Below are 20,292 nucleotides of genomic sequence, written 5' to 3'. Positions count from 1 at the left end.
AAATGAACACAGTCAATAAAACAAAAATACTAGAATACATCTGAAATATGCTACCTCCCAGTATCACAAATATTAACTAAGTGCCAATACACAGTAAATGATTAACAGATATTTGGATGAAATGCTTTACAGGGAATGAGATCATCTTTTTCACATGACAGACTCAAAAATAAGTAATGAAATGTTTGTAATTATCCAAACTGGAAACAAGCAAATGTTCATCAACGAGGAAAAGACCTACATAAACTGTCGTATAGAAGAAGCTAAGTATTAGGGCCCTTCAAATATTTATAGATACACTATGAATCTAGTTCTATTATTCTGTAAGCCATTATTAAGGACCTACCAACTCTTAGCACCACACAAAGCTCTGTGTAAATATATGTTATAATCCTGCATTCAAAATTCTTACAAACTAAGAATAATAACAGAGTAATACAAGAAAAGCTATGACACTGCAACAGATATGAAATGGCAACACAAAGCAGTTTTGAGTAAGTGCTAAATTGTGTGATACAGACTAGGGACTAAGTGCTATCAGAGTTCAGGGAAGTGGAAAGAAAGAAGTAATCAGGAAATGTTTCACTGACAAGGTGACATGGTTTCATTGACTTAATATGAGTTTACAGGACAAGAAAAAACTAGAAAGAAAATTAGAATTGAAAAAACAGAACAAGCTAAAGGAGGTAGGAATAAATAGTATTTCAACACAACATGTACACACATAAAAATCAACATACACAATTCTTTCGTTATCTCATAGGTCCCAGACTTCTCCCCAAAGAGGTTACTGTTCTAAGCAATGTAACTACAAGAATATGGGAGAAGGTTCTGGAGGAACTTGACAAAGAGGGAATGGATAGGAACTAAAGTGATATGAGAAGCATTAAGAGAGGCGCCTGGGTGGCTCAGTCGGTTAAGCGTCTGCCTTTGGCTCAGGTCATGATCCCAGGGTCCTGGGATCGAGCCCCACATCGGGCTCCCTGCTCAGCTGGAGGTCTGTTCCTCCCTCTCCCTATGCCCCTCTCCCTCTCCCTGTCTCTCTAATAAATAAAATCTTGGGAGGGAGGAAGGGAGGGAGGGAGGAAGCCTTAGGAAGGAAGGAAGGGAGTGGATAGAGGGAATAAAAGAAGAACAATCCAATATTCTAACTCATGATGACATGCATACGAAGTTAAGAGAAGTTTGTCTTTTGATGGGGGGTGTGGAGGGCAGGAGGATGTTACAAGAAATAGGGAGATGTTGGCTAGATTGCTAGGTCTGATTAATGTCAGACCTAAGTAATATCTCTCCCCTGCTGAGCCCCTAAATTCCACAGGAACAGAGATCCTGTCCATCTCTGTTATCCTGTGACCCTGGAAACAAGTAGAGTGCCTCCCACTTATAGTACATGCTAAATAATAGTTGGATGAACTAACTACAAAAGAAATATGCAAAATGACATACACACAAAATCAAGTATGCTAGAAGAATAGGACTACACGTATAGATTTCAGAATCCCTAGGACCCAGATCATACGGGGGGGGGGGGGGGGGTTGGGATTCACAAATAAAGAAGAAAATCAAGGACTAACTAATCCAGAGGTGTGCGGCTGCTTACCCATCCTGTAGCTCACCTGGCCTCACCTCATTATAATCCACTCTATACTGAAAGAGGTATTCAAGTTATTTTCCCAAATAGCCAACTACTCCTAAATAAAGAACCTTTATCATTTAAATACCCCATGTTTAAACTAATCCTAATGACAATACTGAGGTCAAGGGAACTGAAATAGGTGTTTCCTCCTATACCTAACCAAGCCTTGCTGCCCAGAACACATCATTTAAACAACTCATTGACATCACCAAGAAAAATCTCTACGAGAATGCGGAGAATTGATTTTGAGCTCCACATTCATCGTGCAACTGCCTTCTAGTTCCTCTGGTTAAACAACAGTAACAACAAGGCGGCGGCCTTCCAGAAATGGAAGGCGAGCTCCTTTTCCTTCTTGGATGTGTGGGACTCCACAAGTTCTCAATGGGAACAAAATGGATTGCCACACCTGGATCAAATTCCTGGGGTGTCACGATCACTGTATAGTGAGGGATGGCCCTAAACATGAAGTTTTTTTGCAGGAAAAAAAAAAAGAAGAGGAAAACAGGATACGTGAGGGTTGCTGGGGTAGAGGGAGTTCTGCGTAACATAAGGGCAAAATACACAGGATTATGGATATTTTATGAACATTCAGGCAGCCGATTCAAAATAGTGAGTCACTCCTGAGGAGCTAAGTATAATATATAAGCCATAAAATAGAGTTTATGATGACAGTCAATGATACAGTAAGAATGCTTGCTAGACAGAAGATTCTAGGTGCCAATAATGAACAGGATTTTTAATAAAGACAAAATCAACGGTTATCAGAATCAGCCCTCAGGAATAAAGAAGTGCCAATGTTTACATTCACAATGCAATGGAGGACAAATTTATTTACAGAGAGTAGCCGTGTAATTACACAAGCCTAAGTGAACATCATCATAAAGAGTGAAGTGAAGAAAATATTGACATTTACCTTGCACAGCCTCATGATTTATCACAGGACCTGAATGTGTGAACCTTACCCTACTTATTCTGAAACACCACAGAGACCACAAGGCAGTATGACTTGACTGGACTCTGAAACAATGAGTGAAAGCTAAGAAATAATAGTTTTAACAAACATTCAAATGAAGATCATGAGATGAGGTACACCTAAGTGAGTGAAAATGACTGAAAAAGAAAGACACTCAACAGACACTCCAAGCCAAAATGCTCTCGGAAGAATGAAAGAAAATAAGATAGTATATCAACAAACATCCCAATAAAAAACCGGGCAACTTCAGAGTCTGATTATATGTCTCTCATGAAGCTAGGAAAGAACTAATAGCAAAAGCAGAAAACAAGGTATCACAAGTGAAAACAGAATGATCTTGTTACTCTAACCCTTTAGAGCTAGTAGCTATTGACATCTGCAAACATCTTACAAGAGAGATATTATAAGTCCCTAGGAAACCACAAAATAAAAGCAATTCCTCCAAATTACCAGGTACATAAAAGCCTTTGAAATCTCTAAGAGGCAATTGAAGTATGGAATGTATTCTGAGAAAACGGGACTTTAGCGGAATCTTGCCTGCGAAAAAGGACTATCTAGTTTAGATTCTAATTTACACAGAAATATTTTTTTAAAAAATAAAAATAGAAGAGAATGCTTGCTTTATCTGGTGGGCAGATAATACAAAAACCAATACGTGCTGTAATCACTGTTCATCCTGAGAAATGACCTTGTATGTAGGCCCTGCAATGACTCACACATTAGAGAGAGAACTTCAATAATCTGTACCTCTCACTGGTTTGGAGAGGGAGGCCCGACACTCACATCTCAGCATCTAAAGACCCACTTGGCATTTTTACAGGAAGTTATGTTTGGCTGGTTGCCAAAATGCAGTTGCTGTTCAATGCTCACTTGGAGGGAATGTCAAGGCCTTATATTCACCCCTAGTTTTGAGTTTCAACCTCAGGCCAAATTTTATCTAGCTCCTCCTGTAGCAAAAAAAAAAAAAAAAAAAAAATATACACACACATATATATATATATATATATATATATATACAGTAAAAAAAAAAAAATCTAATGCCCTAGAGATACTGCAGGATTTCTTAAACAAGGCTTGAAACAAACCACGGGGGCAAAAAAAAAAAAAAGAGCCTAATAAATGTGGTTCCACTAAAATTAAAGCTGTTCTTTACTGAAAAGACTTCATGAACAAAGTTGACAGGCCAAAGTACAAACCTTTAGTAGTTGATGACTGAAACAGATCTGGAAAAAGCGGGGGAGGATGAGGGAGCTGGTGTGCAGGGTCACAGCTGTCATGTGATCAGGGTAGGCCTTATGGGGCAGATTAGAATTTAACAAAGACTTAAGGAAGGTATGGGATAGAGCCATCTGGAGAAGGGCAAGGACAGTGGCCAATGCAAAGACCCTGTGTTAGGAGCATGCCTGGTGGGTTCAAGAAGCAGCAAAGACACCACTGTGGCTACAACAGTGTGCACAGGGGGAGAGAAAGAGGAGATGAAGACACACGTCTGACTTAATATTTGAAAAAATTACTTTGGCCACTTTGTTGGTTAACAGGCACCATGACAAGGAAAGGGTAGAGAGCACAGGGAGACCAAGGAGGAGATTGCGACAGTAATCTGGGCAGAAAATGGTGGTAGATTACATCAAGGAGGTAGCAGTGAGGGAGGTAGGAAGTGGTCAGAATCGGGAAATATTCTGACAGACAGATGGCATGAGAGGTGTGGAAGAAAGGGAGGAGCCAAGGATGACCACAAGGATTTTTATATGAGAGAAAGGACACAGGGGTGGGGTCATCAGAGAAGATGGCCAGGAGCTGAGTTCCGGGCATGCTAGGCAGACAAGGGGGGAGCTGGGAGGAAGGCTCTGCACTGGTGGTACACATTCGGCAGGTGCTGGTGTGCGGGCAGTGTGAAAGCTAGGCATCTGAAAAGGACTGAGGACTGGGCCTTGAGGCATTCTAACATTCAAAAGCGGTAAGAGAAGGAATCTGCCAAAGGAGAATGAGAAGGAGCACTCAGTGAGCTGAGTAGGAGGAAAGTACCAGAGCATCAGGCCCTGGAAGCCAAGGCAAGAAAGCGAATTGAGAAGGAAGAAATGACCAACCGGGTCAAGTGCAGCAAAGCAGGAGAGAGCAGGACTACGATTTGCATGGTGGATGAGCTAAGTGAAGGTCATTAGTAAGTGGACAAGGAGAGTTCTGGGAGAGCAGCAGGGGCAGAGGCTGTTGGGAACCAGGAATGGGAAGCGAAGCCCTGGAAACAGCAAGCACATGCAATGCTTCCAAAAGCTGTGCCACAAAGGAGTATGGAGGGATTATGTGGCTGCTGGCAGAGGAAGCAGGATGAAGACAGAGCGCTTCTGTTTTCCATCATAGAGGAGAGAAATGATAGGCACTGGTCCAGTGGAGAGAAAACAAGTGACAATGTAGAAGAGAGGACAGGACTTCCAAGCCAATGTCCTTGAATAGGCAAGACAGGAGTGGCTTGACCCAGAAGCACATAATTCATCATCAGGTATGAGCACTCAGCTACTGTCAGGTAGGCAGATGTGGTGTAAGAGTCACTGGGAAGTTCTGATGAGATTTGCTCTGCAAAGAAAGGAAGAACTCTAGCAAATCGGTAAGAAAAAAGAGAAATGATCCAACAGGAGAACTGGCAAAAGGGATAAACAGACATTTCACTAAAGAACTCCAAATGGACATTAAGCATAGGAAAAAAGTAATTTTTAATCAATAATCAAGCAAATGTAAATTGAGATACTATAGGACATCCACTATATTGGCCAAAACCTTTAAGGTGAGAATGTGGGGAAATGGGAGTGCCCTCTCAACACAGATGGGGAGTAAAACATGGCTCAACTACTGTGGCAGCTTGACACAGCGCTACTTGTCATCATTTGCTTAAATCCCTATAATTAAGAAAGTCTACTTAGAGGTAGGTATGTACCCTAAAAAAGTTTTATATGTACAAGACAAATGTAACAACATTCACATTAACGTTTCTGGTACAACCCTGGAGTAGAATACTACAGAGCAGTTAAGTTGAATTAGAGCAACCCAAATGAACAAATTTGAAAAAATATCGAGCAGAATAAACAAGTTGTAGAATTATTTGGTAAAATTCCACATAGAGACTAAAAACACACATGCAACATTATTCATAGAGCTATATAAGCAGCAAAAGTATAAAAATGCAAAGAAATGAAAGACAATGGGTATTGATGTGGGATGGGTAGTGGGAAAAAGAGAAAAGGAGCAGGGGGAAAGAAGCGGGTTTGAGGAGGAGTACACGAGACTTCCAGCTTTCTCTGTGAGGTTTTCTGTCTTTGAAAGAGAAAAAGACACGCTCAAGAACATGTGGTATATACCAAGGCTGAAAAAGGAATGCCTGTTATATTATTCTATAATGTTGGAATGTTTTTAAAGCGAAAAACGTTCAGGGATAGGAAACCCCAAACCTTGTTTGGTCAACATTTTCCCTTTGCTCACAGTATTTTACTGCAGAGGAATAAAATATGAAACAATGGGTCATTTTTTTCCTCATAAAAAATGCATTAAATTCCATTTTTTCCCTCCAAAAAAACCCCAAAAACCCAGTGTTCATAGATGCACCCTTCCATGAGGCAGAACAGAATAATTTAACTACAAATGTGCTCTCAAATAACCAGTGTCAAAAACAAGTTTGATTTTTATTTTTAATAGGAGACTTGAACTATAATAATATTAATTAAAGTAGCCAAGCAGAATTGTACTCTATGAAGATCTTAAGACTGACTGTTGAACTAAAATAAGTACAGACATGATCAGATTAAAATGGATAAAATTTCCAACAGTAAATAATGGACAAGTCCCAGTTGCCCTGCCACACACGCCATTTTAATAAACAAAGGCTGCTATTTCCATTTGAATTATAGACTGAACATAGGAACATAACCACATGCCCTGGGCATATTTACAATCAAGAACCTTTCAATTCCTTTGCCAGCCAGGAAACAGAATCCACAGGGATATCCACTATTTTATGGTGCTTAGCACATAGAGTAGCATATTTTTAATAAAGGTGGTCACCTAACTAGAAAGCTATAGTCAGCACCTGGGGAAAGGTTCAAAATTGTAACTGCCTTGGCCAAGTGGAAGTCAGTTTGTGCCACTCTATCTAAAGGAACATACACAGTAAGTGCATATATCCAAACATTTCTCTAGGAGTTGTTTCATAGAAAAAAGATGCTTATTTCCCAATTAGCTTCATTTCATTCTTCCAATCAAAGTTATCTCTCAAAGGTAAACTGAGTCTATTAAAGAGACATGATCTGCTTAAGTTCCAAACTCACAATGCAATACATTTCATACATATCTCCAGGAAGCAAAGAGGGAATGGTAAATAATAGAAACTTAAATCAAACTGTGGGGGTGAGGGGTGGGGGGGGAGGGGTGGGAGGTGGTAAGGGGGAGATATTATAAAAATTCACAGGTGTAAGACTGGAAGGGGCTAGCTAGTCTTCCAACCCCATAATTATGCCCCTGAAGTGTTTCATTGCTTCTATAGGTCCCTCAAATTTCTCAATTTTTCTGACAACCATATTTGATCCTGCTGATTCTATGTTTAAGGATCTAATAACATACATGAAAAACACTCAAATTTAAGGTTTAATAATCAATGCTATTATTAATGATGAGGTTCAAGCTGAAGGAGTCTGAGAGAACAGGAGAAACGGGAAGGTCATTTTGACCTTATCCCTACCATTCTCCCCTCCAACAGGTCATAAAACCTCATAGGACAGATGCCCTTCCTATATCTGGAGGAAGGAAAAGAACATCCTTATTTCCAAAGAAAAGATAACACTGCAAAGAATCCAAACCAACAGGCCTTGACACTTCCCTCATACGCTTTGACCTATCATATTTCCAGCCAGCAGTCCATTCTTCATTGACCTAACATAAAAACACTCCAGTCTGTTTCTTATTTACTTTCTTATGGAAGCTCCCATGTCATATAAAACTTATATTAAATAAATCTGCATGTTTTTCTCCTGTTAATCTGTCTTTGTCAGTTTAATTTTTGGACCCACGCAGGGACCCTATGGGGGAAGGAAAACTTTCCTCCCCCCCTACAGTAACAACACTATCACCCCTACAACAACCACCCTACCAAGCAGGCTGAATGCTGACAACAATGCTACCTGAATTGTGGTAGCAAGGATTAGGATTCCAATTTTACAGCAAGGAAGGGAAACGTTCCTAGCTCATGTAACAGGTAATAGGAGAGCTGGGATTCTGGACCCAGCTACCTCAGAGGACTACGCTCATGGCTGGTGGGTGGGACACTATACTCTGGGACTGTTTCTTCCAAAAAGCAATCATCGCCTCTCAGTGGTTGTCACATTTTGGTGTGCCTAAGAATCACTGGGGAGCTTGCAAACACGCAGACTGCCAGACCCACACCAGATATTGTGATTCAGTAAGTCTGGTGTATGATTTCCATAATTCCGTATTTTTAATAAGTAGCAAGAAGGTCTGTGGGCCACACCTTGAAAAATGATGCTGTATATATTGAGGGCCTAGCCCCACTTAAAACAATGGCAAGAAAAGGGGGGTTTAAAGGTTTTAAGAGTCAGAAAGCAATACTGAAGTGCTTCATGTCAAATGGTTAAACGAAAATTAACAAGTAAATAATGGGGGAATTCAAGTGTATCTCTATATATGCAGTTGGAGGTGACTCAGTATACCTACTCCTTAACCTTCTACATAGATAAGACAACTTAAAACATTCTAGTAATAATGGTGACATAACAAGATTTTTCAAATATTCCTCAAGTCCAACTATAAGACCGAATGTGGAATCCAAGAATCAAGAGAGAAAACCAACACGCCCATGGGCAGGGAACAGCAAAAGTAGGCATATCCTCTCTCCTGTCTGCCCCTGTCCTCAGACACACAGTGGTCTAGACCTAGACTAGCCACACTGAAAACAGAAAAGAGGAAGTGACAATTCCCCAAAACAGGCCCAGTTACAACCTGGCAAAGTGCCAGGAAAACAGCTTCAGTGTATCCAAAGAGGTAAAGAAGCAGTGCAGATTTAGGCAGCCTTATGTCCTTGAAGGGACTCACCCATCATCTGCAGTGCACAGCATATGATTATGTTCCACAGGAACTTGCACATCCCAAAATTAAAGTACCATTTTCAAGACCATCATGAAAGGGGAAAAAAAATGTCTCTGGAGACTGCTCTTCTACTCAATTACATTAGCCAACTATGAGCATTTTCAGAAGTACTTGCTATTTATTGCTCAGATGCAGTAAGGCTGAGGGAGGGAAGGGGGGGGCAAGAGGCCAAATATCAGGTCTTTTTCCCCCAAGCCCCTGTCAAGGCTGTAAGAATAAATACTTTAAAGGCTCTCAGGGCTCCAAAACCATTATCCAAGCAACAGACCATATGGATATGGGGTCCCTTCACTTAGCTGCAAATACTTCTTCCGCAGGCAGGAGGAGGGAGTGAAATCAAAGGGCGGCACTAGCCTTCACGGACGTCAAGGCTAAAGAACGCCACAGCTCACAAGTAGGAAGCTGTGCGACCCACAGCCACAATGCTCCCGGGCCCACGAAGAAAACGGAAAATAAGCGAGACTCTGGAGTCCTGCCCCATCATCTTCTCCCTGCCTAGGGACGGCTTCCAACACGTAAAAGGGCAAAATCTTTTCCCCTCACTCACCAACTGCTCTGAAAATAGAAGTCTGCTCCAAGGGGGAACTAAGTCTGGGCCACCTTTCCAAGAGAAATAGTGAGGATTCTGCCGATAAGACAGGGATAATGAGACAGAAAGGGCGCTGGATCCTTGAAGAGAACAAAGCTCAAGTTCACTACTCCTGAAGTCACAGACGGAAGAACTGTCCTGGACCTTGAAATCAAACACTCCTCAAGTATGTGATGGCAACAAATGATCAAGAGTTAAGTGCACAGCTTGCTGCTGATCCAGAGAATAAGAGCCCGGGCTCTAAACAATGATTCTGGCACCAGCAGCTCCTGGCTGCTCAAGTGCCTCAGTTTCCTCCTAAGAATCAGCAATTTAAAGAATTACCTGGCATTATACAAGTGAAAAGAGCAGGCAAAATTATTTCAAAACCCTGTAAAAATCATAAAAGGGCTAGATGTATTAGTACAAATTAAGGCAACTCCAAGTTCACATTCAAGGAACATTTCAGGTAATATAAAGTCCACAGGAAAACCAAATCTGCACCTGCAGTGTTACAAAGAAGCAAAGCTACTTTGCTGAGTTAAGTTTTACAACATCTAACATGGATGTTAACAAGAGCTAAAATGTCAAGAGACAGAAGAGATAAGCCAAAGTTACAGTACTAATCACTTTCTGCCTTGTATTACTGTAATTTAATTACTCCATATAGGTCTTATCTTCCCCACCAGACCACAAAAGGGAAGATCACTGTGAGAGAAAAAAGATCTTTATATTGCCCAAGAGTGCCTAGCATAGTGCCATAGTCCTAGAAAATTCAACATGCTGAGAGAATACAATGAGGAAAACAAAAAGTCCTATCTAAAAGATTTATTTTTTTAAACTCAAACTGTACTTGTGATTATAAGAATAAATGGAACTGGTTAATAAATATTAAAGTGAATTTAAAGGCGGGTGAGGGGAGAGAGTATCATTGTAGGTTCATACCACTGTTAGCAGATTCACTGAATGAAGGCCCCTCATACAACAGTACTTGAAGGTGAACTACTTCTATTTTTTTTTTTTAAGATTTTATTTATTTATTTAAGAGGGAGAGAATGAGAGACAGAGCATGAGAGGGAGGAGGGTCAGAGGGAGAAGCAGACTCCCTGCTGAGCAGGGAGCCTGATGTGGGGCTCGATCCCAGGACTCCAGGATCATGACTTGAGCCGAAGGCAGTCGCTTAACCAACTGAGCCACCCAGGCGCCCGAAGGTGAACTACGTCTAATGTCTCTACCTTCCGGCTAGTATTACCAAGTAAGATGCGATACTACACAAATGATATTACTGAATAATGATTAAAAAGATTCCAGGCTAGATACTATCTCACTGTACCAAACTATAAAATCGAGGCTCTCTGTAAGCAATGATGCAAAAGTAATACTCTAACTGCAGTGTGTAATGTCAGAAAAAACAAGTGTATAAAATTCAAATAATCGGTCTGTTCCCTTTTGACCTGGCTGAGAATTTAAAGCAATCTTCTGTTCTCTCTGCAAGTTTGACATAATGAATTCTGTTACTTACAATCTCTGAAGGAAAAAAAATACTCTTGATCATTAGCTAATGGTTACCAGAAATCCTTACAAGAGCACATAATACCACTCAGAATTTAAGTAAAGCTGAATTGATATTTTTAAAATATCAAGTGTGACAGTTCAACACTAAAATAAATGATACTAAACTACAATATAAAAGCAGATTTCCTAATGTGGAATCAAAGTAACAGTCCCCCCTCCCCCAACTCATAAATTTGAGATTAAACTTAAGCCTAGACAAGGGCATGTGCTGGGGTGATGTTTCTGGTGGCTAAGATGGAAGAAAAGAGAAGGCGAGGGGAAGACTGCAGGGCCCTTCCTCTGTTCTGGAGACTGATCTGCAACAATCCTAGCAGGTGCAACGTGATGCTGAATGACGCACGCACTCTTCGTGTGCTGTCCAAATGAGCAAACAGGGCTAGGAAGAAATAAAAAATAATGAGTGACTGTCTAGTAGGACCTCCTTCTACCAAGCTAGTAGTTCTGAAGATTGATTGCACAATGAATCAATATTAACATGGGAAACCCCTTCATTGGAAAGAACACAAAAAGTCTGCAAATAAGAAACCAGAGTTTAAAAGCGGAAGGGAAAAGGGAGCAGGGAGAAAGCATCTTCAAGGACAAAAGCAGGCCTGGAGGTCTGAGAGGTAATGGAAACCAGCAGGGACCGGTACATCACAACTGGCTCTTCCCTTCTGGAACTGCTTTCCTTTTCACTGGAAGCTCATAATTAACCAGTTGGCCCCAAATCATGTTTTCTAGTAATGGAGAAATCTTCTCCCACATTTCTTACCCTTCATCCCCAGGCTAAAAATGGAGAGCCAATGCCCTCAGAAGAGACAACCCCGTTACTTAAAGTACAGGCTACATGCCAGATGAAACCCATCCAGCACAGTAATGTGCCACAAGCCCTCCCACAGTCCTAGAAGAGGAGGAAGGAAAAGGAGGAAAAGAAAATAAATCTCTTACAATAGGAAACCAATTTTCTCTGTAATAGATCGCAGGATCAGGGAAGCCCATTCAAAAGATAATTTTTTGTTAGAGGAATGTTTCTTTGTGAATGCCTTTCCTTCTTCACCATATTAAAAAATAACTATTAAAGTTTCTTCCTAGAACAACACAGAAGAGAAAATGATGCTGGATATGACACCATTATTTAGCTGGTGCCAGTGGAACCTTCAATTGAGCCAGATTTCAAGTCAAATTTGTGCAATAAATTGTGATGCATTTCAAAAACCGAGACTGAATTATGTAAGTGCATGGCTTAAGGTCTCCCTTTAGACACTGAGCTTCTGCCTTGCCAGCTGCATCACTCCAAGGTCTAAATCAGGCTGCCATGTCTAGTGCCATATATTTTATCCACCAAATTCAAAGTACGCTCAGTCTGGGTTTAATTCACTAAAACAAGGCCTGTGCCTTCAGGACAGGTTATCATTCTAGCCCTACAGAACAAAGAGGACTCTCTTTTACTCTACAGTCTACCTGTCATCAATCAGAAATGACAACATTCATCAACCACTACCACCATAGAGAAACATGGACGAATCAAGTTCCCAGAACGATGAACAGCATGGACATTCAGGTCCAGCACCCAGCTGGCAAGGCAATTCTAGAACTAGAGGCATTATGCCTTGCCCTACCACAGGAAGAGACCTTGACAAGGTTGAATCCAGACTTGCTAGAAGTTGCTCCAGGAAAGAGATTGTCCTTTCACCCAACCTGGAATAAACACAGTCAAGAAGGGGTTGAGGTTATTCTGTACCAGTCATTTGCACCTAATGCACAAGCATTCTAGTGACCAGATCCCCAGAAGAGTCGGGTGAGGGCAGGAGGGCCTGAGTAGGGAGCCCCCACTCTGAGCTCCGCAACAGTGGTTATCATCCATGGCTGTGTCGTCGGGCTGAGACTGGCGCCTTGGTCAAGGAGAATGCAGTTTAAGCTCCTGTTTTATGTAATATCACTCTAAATTCCCTGGTTCTTCTAGCCATAAACAAAACTTTAACTGTGCCTATTTAACAACATTTTTATGTCAATCACACCACCATCCCATTGCGACAACCACACACTTACTGTTCCTATTGCCGGCCTTCTGACTTATTAACTCCCTAACAGAAAGGGATGGCTCCACTCAGTTTCTCCAACACACTGTTAAAAAAGCAAAACAAACATCCCAAACCATGTGAATGCCTACTATGTGCTTGGTACTTTAAAAATTATTTCTAATCCCCACAGCAACCAATTAGGCTGGAATGACTAGCTTTGCTCGAATAAGTTAGATACCCAGAGAAAAAACGTGCTCAAGATAACACGTCAGAGCAGAAGATCCCAAAAAAGATCTGTCTGGCTCCAGCATCCATACTAGTTTCTCCCTTTCATCTGCCTCAATACTACTGAGGTGGCAAGGACAGACCAATAACCCACAGGCTTTTCGCTCCCGAGTAGTTCCACACCCAATCCCCCCACAGACCTGAAAAGGTCAATTAATTTCAGCATGTACTGCATGCCCACCCAAAGCCACCAGCTCCTGGGAAGCTCAGCGAGATTAAGTAAGCGGGACACAGTATTTGTGCCAGTTATGAAGCTACTGTCACTCAGTTTCAAACCTAACCTTTTTTAAATTCCACTTTGTGATGCTGAGATGGGCAAACTGCCAAGCACGTTTCTGCTTTGCCAGCTGGTTCCCTGTTAGGCTCTGCCAATAGGAGATGTTAGCAGGAGAATGGACAGGAAGAAGGAACAAACTCTTTCCTATTCCTGTCAGCTTCTCCAGAGCTACACTTCTTCCTCTCAGCAATGGCAGTTTGTTCCAGGAGCAGTAACGGATTCCAGCTTACAGTTTTCCCAACACTCCCAGAAGTCGTCTCATCACACCTCCTCAGATTCTCCAGAACCAATCAACCGGCAGGCCCTCCTGGCAGGTCTAGGTCCCAGCTCCATGGTGTTTCTTCTTCAAGCTTAGACACACAAACATCAGCTTGACAGAGGTCTGTGTCCCCCTTCCAATGGGTCCATCCTCCAATTTTTAAGTTTTCATATTCCGTCTCTTATTTGTCCTCCCAACACCACAGGTGGTAGCTGCATCTTGTAATGAACACCTCTATGTGAACCTTAGGGTTCTCTTTTTGCCTTTTTAGAATTCCCATGCCTGATTAATAATTTCTTACATTAAGTTGCATCTGTTAAAATAACTGGTATGGTTTCTGTCTCCTAAAACAGTGGCCAAAAGCCTCCTTGCTATATAACTGGACAAAGAAACATGCAACCACCAGATAGGTCAATACTCTTGATAACCAACACTCTCCTCCTCAGAGAATACTACCTCTTACCCATTCCAGACTATGGCACCTGACCAGGACCCCTATATCAGGACCATGCACGATGTAGAAATGTGCATAAAAGACTCAAGAAGAATGGAACGAGTGCACATGAAAAGCTTCCACAGTTAAAACAGAGGATGGAGTGGGGCTCCAGGGTGGCTCAGTTGGTTAAGCGTCTCAATCTTGATTTCGGCTCAGGTCATGATCTCAGGGTCGCGAGATCGAGCTCTGTACTTAGCATAGAGTCTGCTTGAGATTCTTTCTCTCTCTCTGCCCCTTCCCCTGCTCACACTCTCTAAATAAATAATGTTAAAAAAGAGGTGATGGAGAGAAATGCTTGAAAGATTCAACTGGTAACGTAAGTACCACACTAGAGTAAAGAGATTTCCAAGCCAGTATGTCCCTAATCCATGAAGTCAACAAGACATAAAATTTAAACAATGAGAAGAATGTATCCTAAACTTTTTCTACCTGATACATTGTTAAACGCTCTCTTGGATAGTGAATCATTTTGTGATCTTAAAAAGCTCAACCATAACAAGGCTACATTCATGGTTTCATTGGTTGGGATCACTGTAAACACAAAGTAAAAACCTTAAATGTTTCAAAGTGGATACTACCATAAAGAGGAACAGAAATAAAGTGAGGATTAGTAGGGATGGCCAAACTCATAGGCATAGAACACTAACAACATGTCATTTTTCTACTACAGCAAAATGGAAAAGTAACATCAGATTTGATATTATATATCTTATCATAAAAGATTACTGAATGGATTCTAGAAACTCCTCTTATGTCATCAGTCAAAAAAGGGGGGGGGCTCAGTGGTTGGGCGTCTGCCTTCGGCTCAGGTCATGATCCCATGTCCTGGGATCAAGCCCAGCATTGGGCTCCCTGCTCAGCGGGAAGCCTGCTTCTCCCTCTCCCACTCCCCCTGCTTGTGTTCCCTCTCCCTTTCTCTCTGTCAAATAAATAAATAAAATCTTAAAAAAAAATTTAAAAAGTGGAGCTCAGTGGTTACCAGGGACCTGAGTGGAAGGGGAAAAACATGTTTAATGGGTATAGAGCTTCAGTTCTACAAGATAAATCTCTGGAGATCTGTCTCCCAACAACATGCATATACTTAACACTTCTGACTTGCACACTTAAAAAATAAGGAAACTGGTAAATTTTAAGTTAGGAGGTTTTGTTTTTTTTTTAAACCACCAAAAAATGTAGAACTCATTCAAGGTAACAGTCTGATTTTTATAATCTCGGAGAAGCATCAGCATGCTATCAAACTGCAAGTTAACATGCGAATTCTCAGATATGATTCCAGATCTCTGGTTGACAGCACAAAAAAAAAAGAGATTACTTGGTCACTATTTATGGATATGATCATGCTAGTCCAATTCTGATCCCAACAACTATATTCCAAACTGTTTCCTTCCTGAACAAGAACAAGAACCACAACAGAATCTTCTACTCTTTTTATGTTCTATCCTATGCCTGGATGTGACTGCTTCTCAGCACTAGAGACTCTACTTACTAAAATGACAAAAATTCTGTAAGACCCTGTTCAAATGCCATCCACCCTCGCCAGCAAACCTTCTCAGAGCTCTCTAACCAAATGTCCTTTCTCTTCTAGTGGCATATCTTACCCAAGTCTGTATGCAGACAGACTGCTTACATCCCATAGGTGATTAGAAGCTATTCCAGGTTAAGAACAGCATCATACTCACCTTTGTAACCCAACTGTACTTATTTAATCCTCAGAACAATTCAACTGAGTAAGCAAATGAGGCTCAGTGTAATTTAGACCCTAGGTTCCACCAGGAGAAAATGGCAGGGGCAAAACTTGAACTCTGATTCCATAATCCATAGCTACTAGATTCTACTACAAGGCATTTAAGGACCCTGTGTGCACCTCCAACAGCTTAGGGAAGGAGAAAAAGAGCCAATTTCCTTCTTTCAACCATTAAGCATTTTGTCCTACAAGAGTAGAGTTGGTGTGCAAAAAGAAGAGAGAAATCAGTTGGCCTGAGCATTCCCTACAAAGCATTACCCCCACCCCGGGGGGGCGGGAGGGGTGTGCGCAAGGTGACCTCCTCACCCAGAACTCCAGCTCAGCCTCACCACTAGATGACAAGAATGCTGGGTGGCTCCTAACAAATGTTGCTGAATGTGAGAAAACTACCCAGGGTCACTGCTAATGAGAAGCCAGAACATCTTGCCACTTAGCTACAGAATATTCACCTAATAAATCTTACAGATTTGAACAAAACCCAAGACCAGGAGGTTAAAGGAAAACAAAACAAAACAAAAATTCAGAAACACCAGCTTAAAAATCCGTATCACCTCCCTCCATACTTCTAAAAAATGAGGTATAACCCATTTTATCAGTCCTAATCAGAAATAAAAGGCTGTAAGTAAAAATAAAACCAAAAAAAAACACCTCAAATATTTCCTTCTGAACAGTTTAATTGTAATATATGGTCACTTATACTCCCGAGGAAATTCCTCTTTTTACCTTGACTTAGCTTTATTGATCTAATTTTAATCAAGGGCAAGTGTACAGCAAAGGATGAAGGGTCAGCAACCCAAATGAAATGGAGAAACAAGAGATAAACACTCTAGCTCAGCAAATGGGTCAGCTTGATAATGGGCCCCAAAGAACTATCATGGCCACATAACAAGGCATTGGGGAAAATCAAACTGCATACTTTTTTTTTTTTTTAATTGCAGTATACTGTATTTCCTTAAGGGGAGAAACGGTCTTTGGTAGGATGGAGTGCTGCCCAGCACAAATGAACCACAATGTTTAGGTTATAATTAAGTATGGAAACAATACCATCATGTAGGATATTCACTAGCATAGTGAGAACTGGAAAACACCCTTGTTTTAGCTGTAAAATATTTTGTTTCTTTGTCTCACACAAATTACGAATGCAGATTTAATCAAACAGATGAAGGCTCAAGTTTATGCACATATAATTTATGAAGTTTTTAAAAAGGTTTGCCAATCGATTTGGGTGTAACTAAGGGTTGTGTTTAAGCTTCTTACTTGAATTAATATACTGACAATTCATAGAACTATAAATCTACCATTAACAGCAAACCACCAGAGCTGTTTCTTGGCAGCAACGTAGCTCACAGAGCCCAGCAGAAAGGGCTGCAAAGAGAAACAAAGGGAGGGTCTGCCTGAGCCATTAAGAAGTCATTCTGCATTAAACTACATTTTAAAAAACATTATCATATGCCAGTCGCTGGAGAAAATAGTCCAGTTCTTAAGGAAAAAATCCAAAAAAAAACTTGATATGCACAGCATAAAATTACAGGATTGGGACACAGGTACAACGTGCTATAAGAAGTACCTAAAATCTTGAGAAGGTCGGATAGCTAAAATACCCTCTCCTCAGGAATCTTAACTCAAGAAGAATGACCAGTTTCTGTAAGTTGTGCAAAAGTAAGGCCCATTTGGGAAATAAGAAGTGGGCAGCAGAAACTCTAAGGGAAATTAAAAAGGAAAGAGGTAGGACAATCGGAGCACCAATAATCCAATGGAGAGTTTTTTTTTTAAAGACTTTATTTATTTGAGAGAGAGAATGAGAGATAGAGAGCAGGAGAGGGAACAGGGTCAGAGGGAGAAGCAGACTCCCTGCTGAGCAGGGAGCCCGACGTGGGACTCGATCCCAGGTACCCCAGGATCATGACCTGAGCCGAAGGCAGTCGCTTAACCAACTGAGCCACCCAGGCGCCCTCCAATGGAGAGTTTTAAGAAGATATGACAACACACAGTCAAGATAAAAACTGAAATATGCCCCCTAGATACGGCAATGACTTCAGCAGGAGTAGTTTCAGTCAGACTTGAGAGGGTTTAATAAAAGTAGATGGCTAGTGTACACTGATCTTTCAAGAAAGAGTGGTAGCTAAGCAGTATTGATGTCAAAGGAGAATGCTAGATTTTGTTCTAAAAATAAGTGAGTAAGGGGCGCCGGGGTGGCTCAGTTGTTAAGCATCCGCCTTTGGGTCAGGTCATGATCCCGGGGTCCTGGGATCAAGCCCCGCTTCTCCCTCTCCCACTCCCCCTGCTTGTGTTCCCTCTCTTGCTGTCTCTCTATCAAAAAAATAAATTCTTTAAAAAATAAATTAAATAAAAATAAGTAAATAAGTGAAAATCTATATTGAATGATTCAGTAAATTAAAGGTAGGAGAATGAACAAAAGGATGACATAATTCTTGTCATATCAGTTTAGAAAGACTCGAATATGAAGGATTCATAAATATTCTACTTCCTGACCTGCTAATTACAAACTGTATGATTTGAGAACTATGTATTTATTTCCAGGAGGGACTTATATTTATTCATCTCTGTAGCCCCCAGCACCTAGTATTGGGTCTAACATATGGTACACGTTCAATTAATGTTTGCTGAATAAAATTACTTAATCTCTCTGGGCTTCAATTTCCTCCTCTGGAAAACAAAAAAAATGTGCCTGGATCTAAATAATGTTCCTTCTAGCTATAAATGCCCATCAGTCTGTAACTGCTACATAAAAATGGGTCAATTCCCTATGACTCCTTGAAAATAATCCATGTTGTAACCTTCACATTTAAGCAAGGGCATGAGAACAAAGTCAAGCCCATTCATCTAATAATGGGATTATATGTTAATCCTGAGATGGGCCTTTAAGGTGAAAATATCTTCATCACCGAAGGAAACAGAAGACAGACGTCTTCAGAAAATGTTTTGATGAGTGTTAACTTCTTTGCCATTCCTCCCTCCTCCAACATAATTGTCAGTCTGCACAGATATGAGCACTACTTTGCAACTTTAAAAATGTAAAGGAAAGCTTTAAAAGTTCATTTTTTTAAAAATTCAAAGGTAGTAAGTCTGCAACTGTGTATTTACAGTCTTATGTCTTCCAGGCCTAGGCTGTTTAAGTTTTAATCCAAATCGAGAGCTAGGGAAGCTGGACAGGAAGGAAAGAGAAACCACCAAAAGAAACAACCAAATTTCAAAAGTAGAAATGTCTTCTATTATCTGCAAGCAGATGAGAAATACTTGTGAGACATTAAAAACATCAACACTGATCAACAGTTTCTCAAAGCACTCAAATGAATAACCAATTTCCATTGTGAACAAAGCCACACACCGTTAAAAATCAGAAGTCAACTATGTCCAATATTGCCATGAAAAACTAGAAAACCAGAGAGAACCAGACTCGATGAGGCAGTGACATGAAACTGTGACACACCCCACCATCACCACAATACCTATCCCCTACAACCCTAGTACCTCCCCACACTGGTCCCTCAAATCTATTCAACCTTTTCCAGAACTTCTATTCAACCTGCAAAAGCAGAATATAAATGTAAAATAATAGGACCCTAGCTAGATGGATTTTCAACAGATGGGACAGACTTTAATCAGACTTAATCCAAAGGAAATAAATATTTAAGTTGTAGGTTTTAACAATAAAGTTTTTACCTGGGATTATTTTCAAAGAACACAGATTGAATCCCCAAATGGTGGTGTGTTCAAACTTGGTAAATCACATCACTTTGTCCTATTTTCTATACTGATCCACAAATATTTAGTTGGTCAATCCAAACTGAAATCAAGCAGCACAGCTTAAAATTTACAGCAGAAAAAAAAAAATCCCAAGTTAACAGGGGGAAAAACATGTTACAATGATTATTTGTGTTATAAAAAGATTCTTCTCTCTACATAGAAACTTTAAAAATCATTTCTTTACAAAGTTATTTTCCCACTGCTTCTAAAGCATAAATTGATTTACCAATAGTCATTTTTATCTGCAGCCTTCCAGGAACATTACACTGAGGAGCTATACACCACCTTCCCTCTTTCTGCTACCAATGCCTTTAAACTGTGTCTTCATAAATTTAACAAATTATCATTATTTAATTTAGCAACAGTAAAGTTAAATTGTTCAAGAGGAAAGAGGATATAAGGGATTAAGAAAACAATGATGGCTTTGCTTCTTTTTCATCCCATTTTTTTCAACAGCTTTCAGTCTTCAATGATAAGAGATCTTGTTCCTCCCCATTCCACACTGAGGTTATAACTTAAGAATTATGAGTGGCAAGGGCAGAGGAGTAAGTAGAAAGTGTTCCAATG

The 20,292-nt window shown here is 40.5% G+C and overlaps 1 protein-coding gene across 1 annotated transcript in view; it reads right to left on the bottom strand.

Moving 5' to 3' along the window:
- Nucleotides 1–20,292, bottom strand: part of SND1 (staphylococcal nuclease and tudor domain containing 1) — a 410,120-nt gene that overhangs the window by 262,579 nt on the left and 127,249 nt on the right. The gene's annotated exons all lie outside the window — the stretch shown is intronic.

Source organism: Eumetopias jubatus, unplaced genomic scaffold (assembly GCF_037043125.1).
Source record: "Eumetopias jubatus isolate StellerSeaLion01/CBP00866 unplaced genomic scaffold, mEumJub1_p1.0 scaffold_14, whole genome shotgun sequence".
Classification (NCBI taxonomy): Eukaryota; Metazoa; Chordata; class Mammalia; order Carnivora; family Otariidae; genus Eumetopias; species Eumetopias jubatus.
This window is presented reverse-complemented; position numbering and strand designations above follow the sequence as displayed.